The 15,183-nt window shown below is 43.7% G+C and overlaps 7 non-coding genes and 1 pseudogene across 7 annotated transcripts; all 8 read left to right on the top strand.

The window, feature by feature from the left end:
* Positions 1 to 64: 64 nt before the first annotated feature.
* On the top strand, positions 65 to 255 carry LOC141207544 (U2 spliceosomal RNA). The gene has a single exon (XR_012277877.1). It is a non-coding gene; the product is annotated as a U2 spliceosomal RNA (small nuclear RNA).
* A 1,118-nt stretch (positions 256 to 1,373) lies between these two features.
* On the top strand, positions 1,374 to 1,564 carry LOC141207177 (U2 spliceosomal RNA). The gene has a single exon (XR_012277599.1). It is a non-coding gene; the product is annotated as a U2 spliceosomal RNA (small nuclear RNA).
* Positions 1,565 to 2,682: 1,118 nt separating this feature from the next.
* Positions 2,683 to 2,873, top strand: LOC141207543 (U2 spliceosomal RNA). The gene has a single exon (XR_012277876.1). It is a non-coding gene; the product is annotated as a U2 spliceosomal RNA (small nuclear RNA).
* Positions 2,874 to 3,991: 1,118 nt separating this feature from the next.
* On the top strand, positions 3,992 to 4,182 carry LOC141207542 (U2 spliceosomal RNA). Its single transcript, XR_012277875.1, has one exon. It is a non-coding gene; the product is annotated as a U2 spliceosomal RNA (small nuclear RNA).
* Positions 4,183 to 5,297: 1,115 nt separating this feature from the next.
* On the top strand, positions 5,298 to 5,488 carry LOC141207541 (U2 spliceosomal RNA). The gene has a single exon (XR_012277874.1). It is a non-coding gene; the product is annotated as a U2 spliceosomal RNA (small nuclear RNA).
* Positions 5,489 to 6,606: 1,118 nt separating this feature from the next.
* LOC141207540 (U2 spliceosomal RNA) lies at positions 6,607 to 6,797 on the top strand. The gene has a single exon (XR_012277873.1). It is a non-coding gene; the product is annotated as a U2 spliceosomal RNA (small nuclear RNA).
* Positions 6,798 to 7,912: 1,115 nt separating this feature from the next.
* Positions 7,913 to 8,103, top strand: LOC141207538 (U2 spliceosomal RNA). Its single transcript, XR_012277871.1, has one exon. It is a non-coding gene; the product is annotated as a U2 spliceosomal RNA (small nuclear RNA).
* Positions 8,104 to 14,173: 6,070 nt separating this feature from the next.
* On the top strand, positions 14,174 to 14,374 carry LOC141207336 (U2 spliceosomal RNA; annotated as a pseudogene).
* Positions 14,375 to 15,183: the final 809 nt, after the last annotated feature.

The raw sequence follows: 15,183 nt of genomic DNA, 5'->3' as shown, positions 1-15,183 counted from the left end.
CATCTCCACAAATGGACTTTTCAGGATCCTTGGGTGGCTCCGTAGTTTGAAACCAATTCTGGTTATCGCTTCTCGGCCTTTTGGCTAAGATCAAGTGTAGTATCTGTTCTTATCAGTTTAATATCTGATACGTCCCCTATCTGGGGACCATATATTAAATGGATTTTTAGAACAGGGAGATGGAAAAAGAGCTTGCTCTGTCCACTCCACGCATTGACCTGGTATTGCAGTATCTCCAGGACCGGTGCACCCCTTCTTTAATGCAGTTTCTAAAATCAGAAAGAATTGAATTCAATGTTTTTTGTTCATTTTGCTTGTTTGTCGGATTTTGGGATGGACTCTTTGGCTTTGCTTTTCTTCTCCTCATTGGATTTTTCATGTTCAGAGTTGCAGAAGCCAGATTACAAGCTCATTTTGGTTCAACTTCAGCAACTGTGCATTGCATTGCCATGTAATGTGATGCAATGCTATCTTTCTAGCTCTCCCTTTTTACTTCCTTTTGGATAAACAGACATATTAGGCAAGCATTTTGGAGCTTTCACCTAAATAACTACAGGTGGTGAGATAAGCTGCACAATATAATTGACCTTTCAGTATATTGTTGCACACACACCATCTATTTAGCAAATGCCCTTGTTATCAACAGCAGCCTTTTAAACTCACCTGAGCTAACAGGTATGTGCGCTGGTTACTCTGCTGCGCTTAAAATTTCTTTTTTGGTTTGCTACAATGCCTTTTCTGAAACGTTGTCTCCTTCTGCTGGAACACTGACTTCTTTCATTTAATGCCTGCAGACTATAAAAGAGAACCCAACCCAAAAAGTTTGGTTGATTAGTCTGTGGCATTCTGTTAAACTGTTGCTTATGGCGGTCTCTGTGAGCTTCTCAGCGACATTCAGCCAGCCAGGTATCCTGCCTGCAGTAGATGGAATGTGGCAATGGAACGCTGGCTGCGCGTGTCATAATAGGCTCTGAGCCTTTATATACCTGTGCACAGCAGCAGCCACCTTCAGTCTGCTGCTGGACAGCCAGCAGCAGCAGCAGCAGCAGGAGAGGTATGTAATCAGGAGCCCTCCTGCTAAGGGTAGACAGCTGCTCGTTCCACCCCACCCCCCGCCTTAATTGGTTCTCCTCCCTTCCAACGGTGTTGAGGCGAGTGGGAACAGCAGGGGGTGAAGGTGCTGTGTTTAAAGAGGTGGAGTTATGCAGATCTAAAACGCGTGGATTGCAGCAGCAGCAAGCCGAAAAGTGCAGGCATGTAAGGGATCTAGAGGTTGACAACATGTCTTCTTAACGGGAGTCCAGGAGCTCATCTCCACAAATGGACTTTTCAGGATCCTTGGGTGGCTCCGTAGTTTGAAACCAATTCTGGTTATCGCTTCTCGGCCTTTTGGCTAAGATCAAGTGTAGTATCTGTTCTTATCAGTTTAATATCTGATACGTCCCCTATCTGGGGACCATATATTAAATGGATTTTTAGAACAGGGAGATGGAAAAATAGCTTGCTCTGTCCACTCCACGCATTGACCTGGTATTGCAGTATCTCCAGGACCGGTGCACCCCTTCTTTAATGCAGTTTCTAAAATCAGAAAGAATTGAATTCAATGTTTTTTGTTCATTTTGCTTGTTTGTCGGATTTTGGGATGGACTCTTTGGCTTTGCTTTTCTTCTCCTCATTGGATTTTTCATGTTCAAAGTTGCAGAAGCCAGATTACAAGCTCATTTTGGTTCAACTTCAGCAACTGTGCATTGCATTGCCATGTAATGTGATGCAATGCTATCTTTCTAGCTCTCCCTTTTTACTTCCTTTTGGATAAACAGACATATTAGGCAAGCATTTTGGAGCTTTCACCTAAATAACTACAGGTGGTGAGATAAGCTGCACAATATAATTGACCTTTCAGTATATTGTTGCACACACACCATCTATTTAGCAAATGCCCTTGTTATCAACAGCAGCCTTTTAAACTCACCTGAGCTAACAGGTATGTGCGCTGGTTACTCTGCTGCGCTTAAAATTTCTTTTTTGGTTTGCTACAATGCCTTTTCTGAAACGTTGTCTCCTTCTGCTGGAACACTGACTTCTTTCATTTAATGCCTGCAGACTATAAAAGAGAACCCAACCCAAAAAGTTTGGTTGATTAGTCTGTGGCATTCTGTTAAACTGTTGCTTATGGCGGTCTCTGTGAGCTTCTCAGCGACATTCAGCCAGCCAGGTATCCTGCCTGCAGTAGATGGAATGTGGCAATGGAACGCTGGCTGCGCGTGTCATAATAGGCTCTGAGCCTTTATATACCTGTGCACAGCAGCAGCCACCTTCAGTCTGCTGCTGGACAGCCAGCAGCAGCAGCAGCAGCAGGAGAGGTATGTAATCAGGAGCCCTCCTGCTAAGGGTAGACAGCTGCTCGTTCCACCCCACCCGCCGCCTTAATTGGTTCTCCTCCCTTCCAACGGTGTTGAGGCGGGTGGGAACAGCAGGGGGTGAAGGTGCTGTGTTTAAAGAGGTGGAGTTATGCAGATCTAAAACGCGTGGATTGCAGCAGCAGCAAGCCGAAAAGTGCAGGCATGTAAGGGATCTAGAGGTTGACAACATGTCTTCTTAACGGGAGTCCAGGAGCTCATCTCCACAAATGGACTTTTCAGGATCCTTGGGTGGCTCCGTAGTTTGAAACCAATTCTGGTTATCGCTTCTCGGCCTTTTGGCTAAGATCAAGTGTAGTATCTGTTCTTATCAGTTTAATATCTGATACGTCCCCTATCTGGGGACCATATATTAAATGGATTTTTAGAACAGGGAGATGGAAAAAGAGCTTGCTCTGTCCACTCCACGCATTGACCTGGTATTGCAGTATCTCCAGGACCGGTGCACCCCTTCTTTAATGCAGTTTCTAAAATCAGAAAGAATTGAATTCAATGTTTTTTGTTCATTTTGCTTGTTTGTCGGATTTTGGGATGGACTCTTTGGCTTTGCTTTTCTTCTCCTCATTGGATTTTTCATGTTCAAAGTTGCAGAAGCCAGATTACAAGCTCATTTTGGTTCAACTTCAGCAACTGTGCATTGCATTGCCATGTAATGTGATGCAATGCTATCTTTCTAGCTCTCCCTTTTTACTTCCTTTTGGATAAACAGACATATTAGGCAAGCATTTTGGAGCTTTCACCTAAATAACTACAGGTGGTGAGATAAGCTGCACAATATAATTGACCTTTCAGTATATTGTTGCACACACACCATCTATTTAGCAAATGCCCTTGTTATCAACAGCAGCCTTTTAAACTCACCTGAGCTAACAGGTATGTGCGCTGGTTACTCTGCTGCGCTTAAAATTTCTTTTTTGGTTTGCTACAATGCCTTTTCTGAAACGTTGTCTCCTTCTGCTGGAACACTGACTTCTTTCATTTAATGCCTGCAGACTATAAAAGAGAACCCAACCCAAAAAGTTTGGTTGATTAGTCTGTGGCATTCTGTTAAACTGTTGCTTATGGCGGTCTCTGTGAGCTTCTCAGCGACATTCAGCCAGCCAGGTATCCTGCCTGCAGTAGATGGAATGTGGCAATGGAACGCTGGCTGCGCGTGTCATAATAGGCTCTGAGCCTTTATATACCTGTGCACAGCAGCAGCCACCTTCAGTCTGCTGCTGGACAGCCAGCAGCAGCAGCAGCAGCAGGAGAGGTATGTAATCAGGAGCCCTCCTGCTAAGGGTAGACAGCTGCTCGTTCCACCCCACCCGCCGCCTTAATTGGTTCTCCTCCCTTCCAACGGTGTTGAGGCGGGTGGGAACAGCAGGGGGTGAAGGTGCTGTGTTTAAAGAGGTGGAGTTATGCAGATCTAAAACGCGTGGATTGCAGCAGCAGCAAGCCGAAAAGTGCAGGCATGTAAGGGATCTAGAGGTTGACAACATGTCTTCTTAACGGGAGTCCAGGAGCTCATCTCCACAAATGGACTTTTCAGGATCCTTGGGTGGCTCCGTAGTTTGAAACCAATTCTGGTTATCGCTTCTCGGCCTTTTGGCTAAGATCAAGTGTAGTATCTGTTCTTATCAGTTTAATATCTGATACGTCCCCTATCTGGGGACCATATATTAAATGGATTTTTAGAACAGGGAGATGGAAAAAGAGCTTGCTCTGTCCACTCCACGCATTGACCTGGTATTGCAGTATCTCCAGGACCGGTGCACCCCTTCTTTAATGCAGTTTCTAAAATCAGAAAGAATTGAATTCAATGTTTTTTGTTCATTTTGCTTGTTTGTCGGATTTTGGGATGGACTCTTTGGCTTTGCTTTTCTTCTCCTCATTGGATTTTTCATGTTCAAAGTTGCAGAAGCCAGATTACAAGCTCATTTTGGTTCAACTTCAGCAACTGTGCATTGCATTGCCATGTAATGTGATGCAATGCTATCTTTCTAGCTCTCCCTTTTTACTTCCTTTTGGATAAACAGACATATTAGGCAAGCATTTTGGAGCTTTCACCTAAATAACTACAGGTGGTGAGATAAGCTGCACAATATAATTGACCTTTCAGTATATTGTTGCACACACACCATCTATTTAGCAAATGCCCTTGTTATCAACAGCAGCCTTTTAAACTCACCTGAGCTAACAGGTATGTGCGCTGGTTACTCTGCTGCGCTTAAAATTTCTTTTTTGGTTTGCTACAATGCCTTTTCTGAAACGTTGTCTCCTTCTGCTGGAACACTGACTTCTTTCATTTAATGCCTGCAGACTATAAAAGAGAACCCAACCCAAAAAGTTTGGTTGATTAGTCTGTGGCATTCTGTTAAACTGTTGCTTATGGCGGTCTCTGTGAGCTTCTCAGCGACATTCAGCCAGCCAGGTATCCTGCCTGCAGTAGATGGAATGTGGCAATGGAACGCTGGCTGCGCGTGTCATAATAGGCTCTGAGCCTTTATATACCTGTGCACAGCAGCAGCCACCTTCAGTCTGCTGCTGGACAGCCAGCAGCAGCAGCAGCAGGAGAGGTATGTAATCAGGAGCCCTCCTGCTAAGGGTAGACAGCTGCTCGTTCCACCCCACCCCCCGCCTTAATTGGTTCTCCTCCCTTCCAACGGTGTTGAGGCGGGTGGGAACAGCAGGGGGTGAAGGTGCTGTGTTTAAAGAGGTGGAGTTATGCAGATCTAAAACGCGTGGATTGCAGCAGCAGCAAGCCGAAAAGTGCAGGCATGTAAGGGATCTAGAGGTTGACAACATGTCTTCTTAACGGGAGTCCAGGAGCTCATCTCCACAAATGGACTTTTCAGGATCCTTGGGTGGCTCCGTAGTTTGAAACCAATTCTGGTTATCGCTTCTCGGCCTTTTGGCTAAGATCAAGTGTAGTATCTGTTCTTATCAGTTTAATATCTGATACGTCCCCTATCTGGGGACCATATATTAAATGGATTTTTAGAACAGGGAGATGGAAAAAGAGCTTGCTCTGTCCACTCCACGCATTGACCTGGTATTGCAGTATCTCCAGGACCGGTGCACCCCTTCTTTAATGCAGTTTCTAAAATCAGAAAGAATTGAATTCAATGTTTTTTGTTCATTTTGCTTGTTTGTCGGATTTTGGGATGGACTCTTTGGCTTTGCTTTTCTTCTCCTCATTGGATTTTTCATGTTCAAAGTTGCAGAAGCCAGATTACAAGCTCATTTTGGTTCAACTTCAGCAACTGTGCATTGCATTGCCATGTAATGTGATGCAATGCTATCTTTCTAGCTCTCCCTTTTTACTTCCTTTTGGATAAACAGACATATTAGGCAAGCATTTTGGAGCTTTCACCTAAATAACTACAGGTGGTGAGATAAGCTGCACAATATAATTGACCTTTCAGTATATTGTTGCACACACACCATCTATTTAGCAAATGCCCTTGTTATCAACAGCAGCCTTTTAAACTCACCTGAGCTAACAGGTATGTGCGCTGGTTACTCTGCTGCGCTTAAAATTTCTTTTTTGGTTTGCTACAATGCCTTTTCTGAAACGTTGTCTCCTTCTGCTGGAACACTGACTTCTTTCATTTAATGCCTGCAGACTATAAAAGAGAACCCAACCCAAAAAGTTTGGTTGATTAGTCTGTGGCATTCTGTTAAACTGTTGCTTATGGCGGTCTCTGTGAGCTTCTCAGCGACATTCAGCCAGCCAGGTATCCTGCCTGCAGTAGATGGAATGTGGCAATGGAACGCTGGCTGCGCGTGTCATAATAGGCTCTGAGCCTTTATATACCTGTGCACAGCAGCAGCCACCTTCAGTCTGCTGCTAGACAGCCAGCAGCAGCAGCAGCAGCAGGAGAGGTATGTAATCAGGAGCCCTCCTGCTAAGGGTAGACAGCTGCTCGTTCCACCCCACCCCCCGCCTTAATTGGTTCTCCTCCCTTCCAACGGTGTTGAGGCGGGTGGGAACAGCAGGGGGTGAAGGTGCTGTGTTTAAAGAGGTGGAGTTATGCAGATCTAAAACGCGTGGATTGCAGCAGCAGCAAGCCGAAAAGTGCAGGCATGTAAGGGATCTAGAGGTTGACAACATGTCTTCTTAACGGGAGTCCAGGAGCTCATCTCCACAAATGGACTTTTCAGGATCCTTGGGTGGCTCCGTAGTTTGAAACCAATTCTGGTTATCGCTTCTCGGCCTTTTGGCTAAGATCAAGTGTAGTATCTGTTCTTATCAGTTTAATATCTGATACGTCCCCTATCTGGGGACCATATATTAAATGGATTTTTAGAACAGGGAGATGGAAAAAGAGCTTGCTCTGTCCACTCCACGCATTGACCTGGTATTGCAGTATCTCCAGGACCGGTGCACCCCTTCTTTAATGCAGTTTCTAAAATCAGAAAGAATTGAATTCAATGTTTTTTGTTCATTTTGCTTGTTTGTCGGATTTTGGGATGGACTCTTTGGCTTTGCTTTTCTTCTCCTCATTGGATTTTTCATGTTCAAAGTTGCAGAAGCCAGATTACAAGCTCATTTTGGTTCAACTTCAGCAACTGTGCATTGCATTGCCATGTAATGTGATGCAATGCTATCTTTCTAGCTCTCCCTTTTTACTTCCTTTTGGATAAACAGACATATTAGGCAAGCATTTTGGAGCTTTCACCTAAATAACTACAGGTGGTGAGATAAGCTGCACAATATAATTGACCTTTCAGTATATTGTTGCACACACACCATCTATTTAGCAAATGCCCTTGTTATCAACAGCAGCCTTTTAAACTCACCTGAGCTAACAGGTATGTGCGCTGGTTACTCTGCTGCGCTTAAAATTTCTTTTTTGGTTTGCTACAATGCCTTTTCTGAAACGTTGTCTCCTTCTGCTGGAACACTGACTTCTTTCATTTAATGCCTGCAGACTATAAAAGAGAACCCAACCCAAAAAGTTTGGTTGATTAGTCTGTGGCATTCTGTTAAACTGTTGCTTATGGCGGTCTCTGTGAGCTTCTCAGCGACATTCAGCCAGCCAGGTATCCTGCCTGCAGTAGATGGAATGTGGCAATGGAACGCTGGCTGCGCGTGTCATAATAGGCTCTGAGCCTTTATATACCTGTGCACAGCAGCAGCCACCTTCAGTCTGCTGCTGGACAGCCAGCAGCAGCAGCAGCAGGAGAGGTATGTAATCAGGAGCCCTCCTGCTAAGGGTAGACAGCTGCTCGTTCCACCCCACCCCCCGCCTTAATTGGTTCTCCTCCCTTCCAACGGTGTTGAGGCGGGTGGGAACAGCAGGGGGTGAAGGTGCTGTGTTTAAAGAGGTGGAGTTATGCAGATCTAAAACGCGTGGATTGCAGCAGCAGCAAGCCGAAAAGTGCAGGCGTGTAAGGGATCTAGAGGTTGACAACATGTCTTCTTAACGGGAGTCCAGGAGCTCATCTCCACAAATGGACTTTTCAGGATCCTTGGGTGGCTCCGTAGTTTGAAACCAATTCTGGTTATCGCTTCTCGGCCTTTTGGCTAAGATCAAGTGTAGTATCTGTTCTTATCAGTTTAATATCTGATACGTCCCCTATCTGGGGACCATATATTAAATGGATTTTTAGAACAGGGAGATGGAAAAAGAGCTTGCTCTGTCCACTCCACGCATTGACCTGGTATTGCAGTATCTCCAGGACCGGTGCACCCCTTCTTTAATGCAGTTTCTAAAATCAGAAAGAATTGAATTCAATGTTTTTTGTTCATTTTGCTTGTTTGTCGGATTTTGGGATGGACTCTTTGGCTTTGCTTTTCTTCTCCTCATTGGATTTTTCATGTTCAAAGTTGCAGAAGCCAGATTACAAGCTCATTTTGGTTCAACTTCAGCAACTGTGCATTGCATTGCCATGTAATGTGATGCAATGCTATCTTTCTAGCTCTCCCTTTTTACTTCCTTTTGGATAAACAGACATATTAGGCAAGCATTTTGGAGCTTTCACCTAAATAACTACAGGTGGTGAGATAAGCTGCACAATATAATTGACCTTTCAGTATATTGTTGCACACACACCATCTATTTAGCAAATGCCCTTGTTATCAACAGCAGCCTTTTAAACTCACCTGAGCTAACAGGTATGTGCGCTGGTTACTCTGCTGCGCTTAAAATTTCTTTTTTGGTTTGCTACAATGCCTTTTCTGAAACGTTGTCTCCTTCTGCTGGAACACTGACTTCTTTCATTTAATGCCTGCAGACTATAAAAGAGAACCCAACCCAAAAAGTTTGGTTGATTAGTCTGTGGCATTCTGTTAAACTGTTGCTTATGGCGGTCTCTGTGAGCTTCTCAGCGACATTCAGCCAGCCAGGTATCCTGCCTGCAGTAGATGGAATGTGGCAATGGAACGCTGGCTGCGCGTGTCATAATAGGCTCTGAGCCTTTATATACCTGTGCACAGCAGCAGCCACCTTCAGTCTGCTGCTGGACAGCCAGCAGCAGCAGCAGCAGGAGAGGTATGTAATCAGGAGCCCTCCTGCTAAGGGTAGACAGCTGCTCGTTCCACCCCACCCCCCGCCTTAATTGGTTCTCCTCCCTTCCAACGGTGTTGAGGCGGGTGGGAACAGCAGGGGGTGAAGGTGCTGTGTTTAAAGAGGTGGAGTTATGCAGATCTAAAACGCGTGGATTGCAGCAGCAGCAAGCCGAAAAGTGCAGGCATGTAAGGGATCTAGAGGTTGACAACATGTCTTCTTAACGGGAGTCCAGGAGCTCATCTCCACAAATGGACTTTTCAGGATCCTTGGGTGGCTCCGTAGTTTGAAACCAATTCTGGTTATCGCTTCTCGGCCTTTTGGCAAGATCAGTGGTGGTTTTCTGCTGCTGGTGTTGTTTGGAGGGCAGTTGTGACTGGGGTTCCCCCTTGTGGGGCCCTAGTGTGCGATTGAGCGGCGATTGTGTTTATCTGCTGTAAAAATGGTGGAGAAAACACGTGGATTAGAGGACTCGGTCTGTCTGAAGGTGGCTGCAGGTCATGAAGGAGAAATCGGTTTGGACCAAGTTTGCGTTGATGTCTTGAAGAACATTAATGGCTTGAAGGTAACGGATGTATTGGCACTGCAGGATTTTCAGAAACAAGGAATTTATGATATCACTTTTGTTTCTTTGAGTATTTGCCAGAGAGTCTACATGGAGTTGGTACGAATGAAGGAAGAAAAGGAATTGAAATGCCTAGAGTTTATTGCACTGGAACCTCTGTTCCAGCAGACATATAAGTATGTGGTTGTGCACATGTATAACCCTAAAGTTCCAGATGAGACTGTTTCCAATTTTTTAGCTCGGTATTGTAGTGAGGTTAAATTTTTGGGAAGAATGAAGAACAAATACAATTATCTAAATGGCAAGAGGAGATATGTTGTAAAACTGAGACCGGATGATAGAGCTATTGGGGGTGCCAAGAGCATTCCTGGACAGTTTTCTATCGGAGGAGAAAGGGCATTTTGTTTTTATAATGGACAGATGGAATATTGTAGGAAGTGTCATGAGTTTGGACATGTTCAGAAAGATTGTCCAGTGCAAGGTGATGTTTGTAGAGGTTGTGGGAAATCTGGGCATGTTGCAAGTGGTTGCCCAATGAATAAGGTGTGTGATTTGTGTGGACATGCAGATCACCTTGCAAGGAAATGTAGATTGTGGGCTCAGATTCCTAGGTCACAGGTGGACGCTGAAGAGAGGCAGAAGAAGACTCGGCAGGAAAGTGGGGAGGAGGGCGAAGGCTCAGACTCAGAGGGGGAAAGCCAAAAACAAGATGGTGGTAGGGGAAGAGACCATGCGGTGCCCAAGATGGAGGAAAAGGGGCGGAGCCAGAAGAAAGTTGGTTTGAGGGAGGGGCTGGAAGTAATAAACAAAGTAGCTGATGTGCATGGCCCGGGTGATGGGATGGATTTGTCTAATATGGCGGAGTCAGTGAATCCTGTTTTGGGAAGAGATGGGGGTGAGGAAATGGAGGTTTTGGAGGAGGAGGATTCTGATTCGGATGGAACTATAACCCCTCAGCAGCGTGATAGGGTTAACAGTGATTGGAGTGAAAATGAGGAGGAAGATGATGGCAAGGAGGAGAGTTATGCCTCCGTGATTAAAAGAAGTAAGGTGGAGGGGTGTTGGTCTGGGGGGCAGGAAGATCCAGTCTCCCTAAGACCAGGTTATTCTAACAGGGACTCGAGTTCTGAGTCGCCTGATATACGTAGAAAAGTGGGTGGCAGGAGTGGGTTTTCTCCTGGTTCATGATGGATCGGGTATGGTGGAGATTTTTTCCTGTTGTTATGATGGCGTTGTGTGTTGCTTCTCTGAATGTACGAGGGATTGGTTCTGCTTGTAGGAGAGCAGGGATACTGGAGTACATTGAGAGTGTGAATGCAGATATTGTCTGTCTGCAGGAATGTGTAATTAAATCTGCCCCGCATGAGAGTGAGTGGAATAAGGGGCAATCTTTTTGGTCCCCATGCTCAGAAAACAGGAATGAAGGGGTGGGCATTTTACTGTGTAATTCCAGTCTAAAGGTTTTAGAGTTTAAAGTAATCATACCTGGGAGATGTTTGTTTTTATTAGTGGATTTTTTAGGTCAGCGGGTACGGGTTTTTAATGTTTATGCCCCTGCTGATAAACAAGCAAGAGTTGGGTCTTTGGAGTCTCTAAAGTTGTTTTTACCAGGCAGAGACTTCACTATAGTGGCTGGAGATTTTAATTGTGTCAGATCCGCAAAAGATCGTAAGAGCTCTACGGAAGGTAGGACTGATGTTACGTCTAATATTTTAAATCAGATTGTGCAGGATTTACGCTACACGGATGCTGGTCTGATGGTTGGGCCAAGTGATAAGTTCACATACATATCAGACAGTGGACGTAGTGTTTCCCGAATTGACTATGTTTTTATGTCTGAAGGGATTAAGGTGGCCAAGTGCAACCACGTGATGACGACTTTTTCTGACCACAAGATGATAGTGGTAGATCTGTGTATAGCTGAGTCCCTGGCTTTTGGAAAGGGACTCTGGAAGCTGAACGTAAGCCTGCTGGAAGAGGAGAGTGTTAAGGTTGGTTTTAATAAAGTGTTTTTGTCTTGTGTGTCTGAACAGCACCTTTTTAAAGATTTGCTAGAGTGGTGGGACTGGGCTAAGGAGAAATTTGCATGTTATTTTAAAGGGGTGTGTTTTAGGAGAGCGAAAGCCAAAAGGGATCATGATGCTGCTGTTATTTCAAAATTGGAAGTACTCCATAAGTTTAAGAGAGCGGGGATGGAGGTGGATAAAGAGATTGCAGATTTGAAGGACGAACTGAAGAAGATACTTATTGAAAAAGGGAAGACTATTATGTTTAAGGCAAAAATAAAGCACATGGAGGAAAATGAGCAATGTTCGAGATACTTTTTTAAAAAATGTTTTAAACCTAAAGGGGTTTTTAAGTTTGTTTTTTCTCCTGCAGGGGAGGTATCTGGGGATGAGATGATTGGCAGTATTCTTTCCTTTTATGAAACACTCTTCTCTAACGATAGTAGAGCCAGTGATGCGGAAATTAATGATTATTGCAAAGTATTAACTAATAATATTCCTGAGGAGAAAATTGGGTTTTTAAGTGAGGAGGTTGGGAAAGATGAAATTAGACGGGCAGTGGATGGCTTGGCGAAAGGCAAGACGCCAGGCTGTGATGGTCTTCCTGCTGAATTTTATGTTAGATTTTGGGATATTATAGGTGTGGAGTTTTCCCGGGTGGTGCAATATGGTTTTACTCATGGGATTTTATCGGTTTCTATGCGTAGGGGGATTGTTACGCTGATTCATAAGAAAGGGGACATGAGGGATATTAAAAATTGGAGGCCCATAACATTGTTAAACAGTGATTACAAAATTATTTCTAAAATTGTGGCTGGTAGACTGGCAGATGTGATAGGTGATATGGTGGGGGAGTATCAGGCATGTGCAGTGCCTGGTAGGAAAATTTCAGATAATTTGCTGCTTCTAAGAGACTTAATTTATCAGGCTAATTTGAATAAGAATGCTCTTTTGTTACAGTCGGTGGACCTGGAGAAAGCCTTTGATAAAATATCACATAGATTTTTGTTCTCTGCTGTAAGTCACCTTGGTGTTCCGGATAAATTATTGATGGTCATTAAGAGTTTTTATTGTGGGGTCAGTAGCCAGATTTTAGTTAATGGGCATGTGAGTTCCAGTTTTAATATTTTATCGGGAGTTAGGCAGGGTTGTCCCCTGTCACCAATTCTTTTTATCTGTGTGGTGGAGGCCCTTTTAAAAAGTGTGCAAGTTGACAAGTGTGTGGCTGGTGTTTTTATTCCTGGGGGATCCGGGGGTCCAGTCAAGTCTTTAAGTTATATGGATGATATTGTTTTTACTTGTGGTTCACAGGCGGATCTCAATAGAGTGAATTTGCACGTAAGGATTTTTTGTTGTGTGGCTGGTATGGCGGTGAATTGGGGAAAGTGCCAGCTTTGTAACTTTGGGAGGCAGGTTGAGGTTAACGTGGCAGGAGTGGAGAGTAGGGAGGAAATTGAGGTTCTTGGTGTCATCTTTGAGAAGGAACTGAAAGGGAAAAGCAGCCTGAAGATTCTAGAAGACAAAATGGATCAGAAGTTGAACTTTTGGAAACTAAGGAACCTGTCGCTGAGAGGGAAAGTGCTGGTAATCAAGTCTGTGATTCTCCCGCTTCTGCTGTACACTGCTTTGATTTTCCCACCTGCTGTGCTTTGGACAAAGAGAGTGACAAGGAAACTGTTTGTGTTTTTTTGGGGATCCAAAATGGAGAAACTAAGAAGAGGAATGGTTATGTGTTCTGTGGAAAATGGGGGTTGTGATTTTCCTAACATTGACTTATTTTTAAGAATGCATTATTTTTTGAACATTTATAAATTATCCCAGTGCAATAACAGGACTGCGGACATGTGCAAATATTTAGCAGGACGGCTTTTCCAGAAATGGAGCTGGTGTGAGAAGGATTTAAGAAAACCAGTTTCGTTTGTGATACCGTTTTTTTATGTGGTGCTTAGGTCCTTCTATGATCAAAATGGGATAAGCTCCATGGTTAGACCGGACAAAAAACTGATTGTCTCAGGTATTAAGAAGAAGGAGATGTTATGTGATGTGCCGTTTTGTAATAATGCACAGTCTGGACAGGTGTGGAAGCTTTTTTTCATGCGTGGAATCAGCAACAGACAGAAGGATGTAACCTGGATGGCGTTGCATGGATGCTTGCCAACAAGAGCTTTTTTGAATGACCGGGGGATAAAGGTTCAAGAACTATGTCCTAGGGAAGGTTGCAATAAGGTGGAAACAATACAGCATATTTTTTGGGACTGTTTTTTTGCTAAAAAAGTTTTTACCTTGTTGTCATGTATGTTTGTTGCTTTAGTTGGTTTTCATTGTTTCGATTTTGAAAGGATTTTAATAGGTCAAGATTTTAAGTACTCGCAAAGGAAGCGGGCAAGCTGGATTATTTTTGTCATATATAAAGAGGTTTTATGGGACGTTCGGAATTTGGTGATTTTTAAAAAGATTGTTTTTTCCCCCATGGAATGCAGAAAGATTTTTCTTGCTAGACTGTTCTATGCCTATTTATTGGATAAAAAGAAGTATGGTGAGACAGCAGCAGAGGCACTCTGGAACTTTTCACATTGGACTTCTTACAGTAAGTAACAGTTAATTGCAGGGTTGTGTTTTTTGGGATTTTGTTTTTGTTTTTCCGAATGATGATTTGAGAACCCGTTATGTGAATATGCGCTATGATGCATAAATTAATGTGGGTCTTAATCTGAGGAAAAAAAAAAAAAAAAAAAATCTGTTCTTATCAGTTTAATATCTGATACGTCCCCTATCTGGGGACCATATATTAAATGGATTTTTAGAACAGGGAGATGGAAAAAGAGCTTGCTCTGTCCACTCCACGCATTGACCTGGTATTGCAGTATCTCCAGGACCGGTGCACCCCTTCTTTAATGCAGTTTCTAAAATCAGAAAGAATTGAATTCAATGTTTTTTGTTCATTTTGCTTGTTTGTCGGATTTTGGGATGGACTCTTTGGCTTTGCTTTTCTTCTCCTCATTGGATTTTTCATGTTCAAAGTTGCAGAAGCCAGATTACAAGCTCATTTTGGTTCAACTTCAGCAACTGTGCATTGCATTGCCATGTAATGTGATGCAATGCTATCTTTCTAGCTCTCCCTTTTTACTTCCTTTTGGATAAACAGACATATTAGGCAAGCATTTTGGAGCTTTCACCTAAATAACTACAGGTGGTGAGATAAGCTGCACAATATAATTGACCTTTCAGTATATTGTTGCACACACACCATCTATTTAGCAAATGCCCTTGTTATCAACAGCAGCCTTTAAAACTCACCTGAGCTAACAGGTATGTGCGCTGGTTACTCTGCTGCGCTTAAAATTTCTTTTTTGGTTTGCTACAATGCCTTTTCTGAAACGTTGTCTCCTTCTGCTGGAACACTGACTTCTTTCATTTAATGCCTGCAGACTATAAAAGAGAACCCAACCCAAAAAGTTTGGTTGATTAGTCTGTGGCATTCTGTTAAACTGTTGCTTATGGCGGTCTCTGTGAGCTTCTCAGCGACATTCAGCCAGCCAGGTATCCTGCCTGCAGTAGATGGAATGTGGCAATGGAACGCTGGCTGCGCGTGTCATAATAGGCTCTGAGCCTTTATATACCTGTGCACAGCAGCAGCCACCTTCAGTCTGCTGCTGGACAGCCAGCAGCAGCAGCAGCAGGAGAGGTATGTAATCAGG

Source organism: Phyllobates terribilis, unplaced genomic scaffold, assembly GCF_046119375.1.
Source record: "Phyllobates terribilis strain yellow unplaced genomic scaffold, ASM4611937v1 Scaffold_160__1_contigs__length_4322635, whole genome shotgun sequence".
Classification (NCBI taxonomy): Eukaryota; Metazoa; Chordata; class Amphibia; order Anura; family Dendrobatidae; genus Phyllobates; species Phyllobates terribilis.
This window is presented reverse-complemented; position numbering and strand designations above follow the sequence as displayed.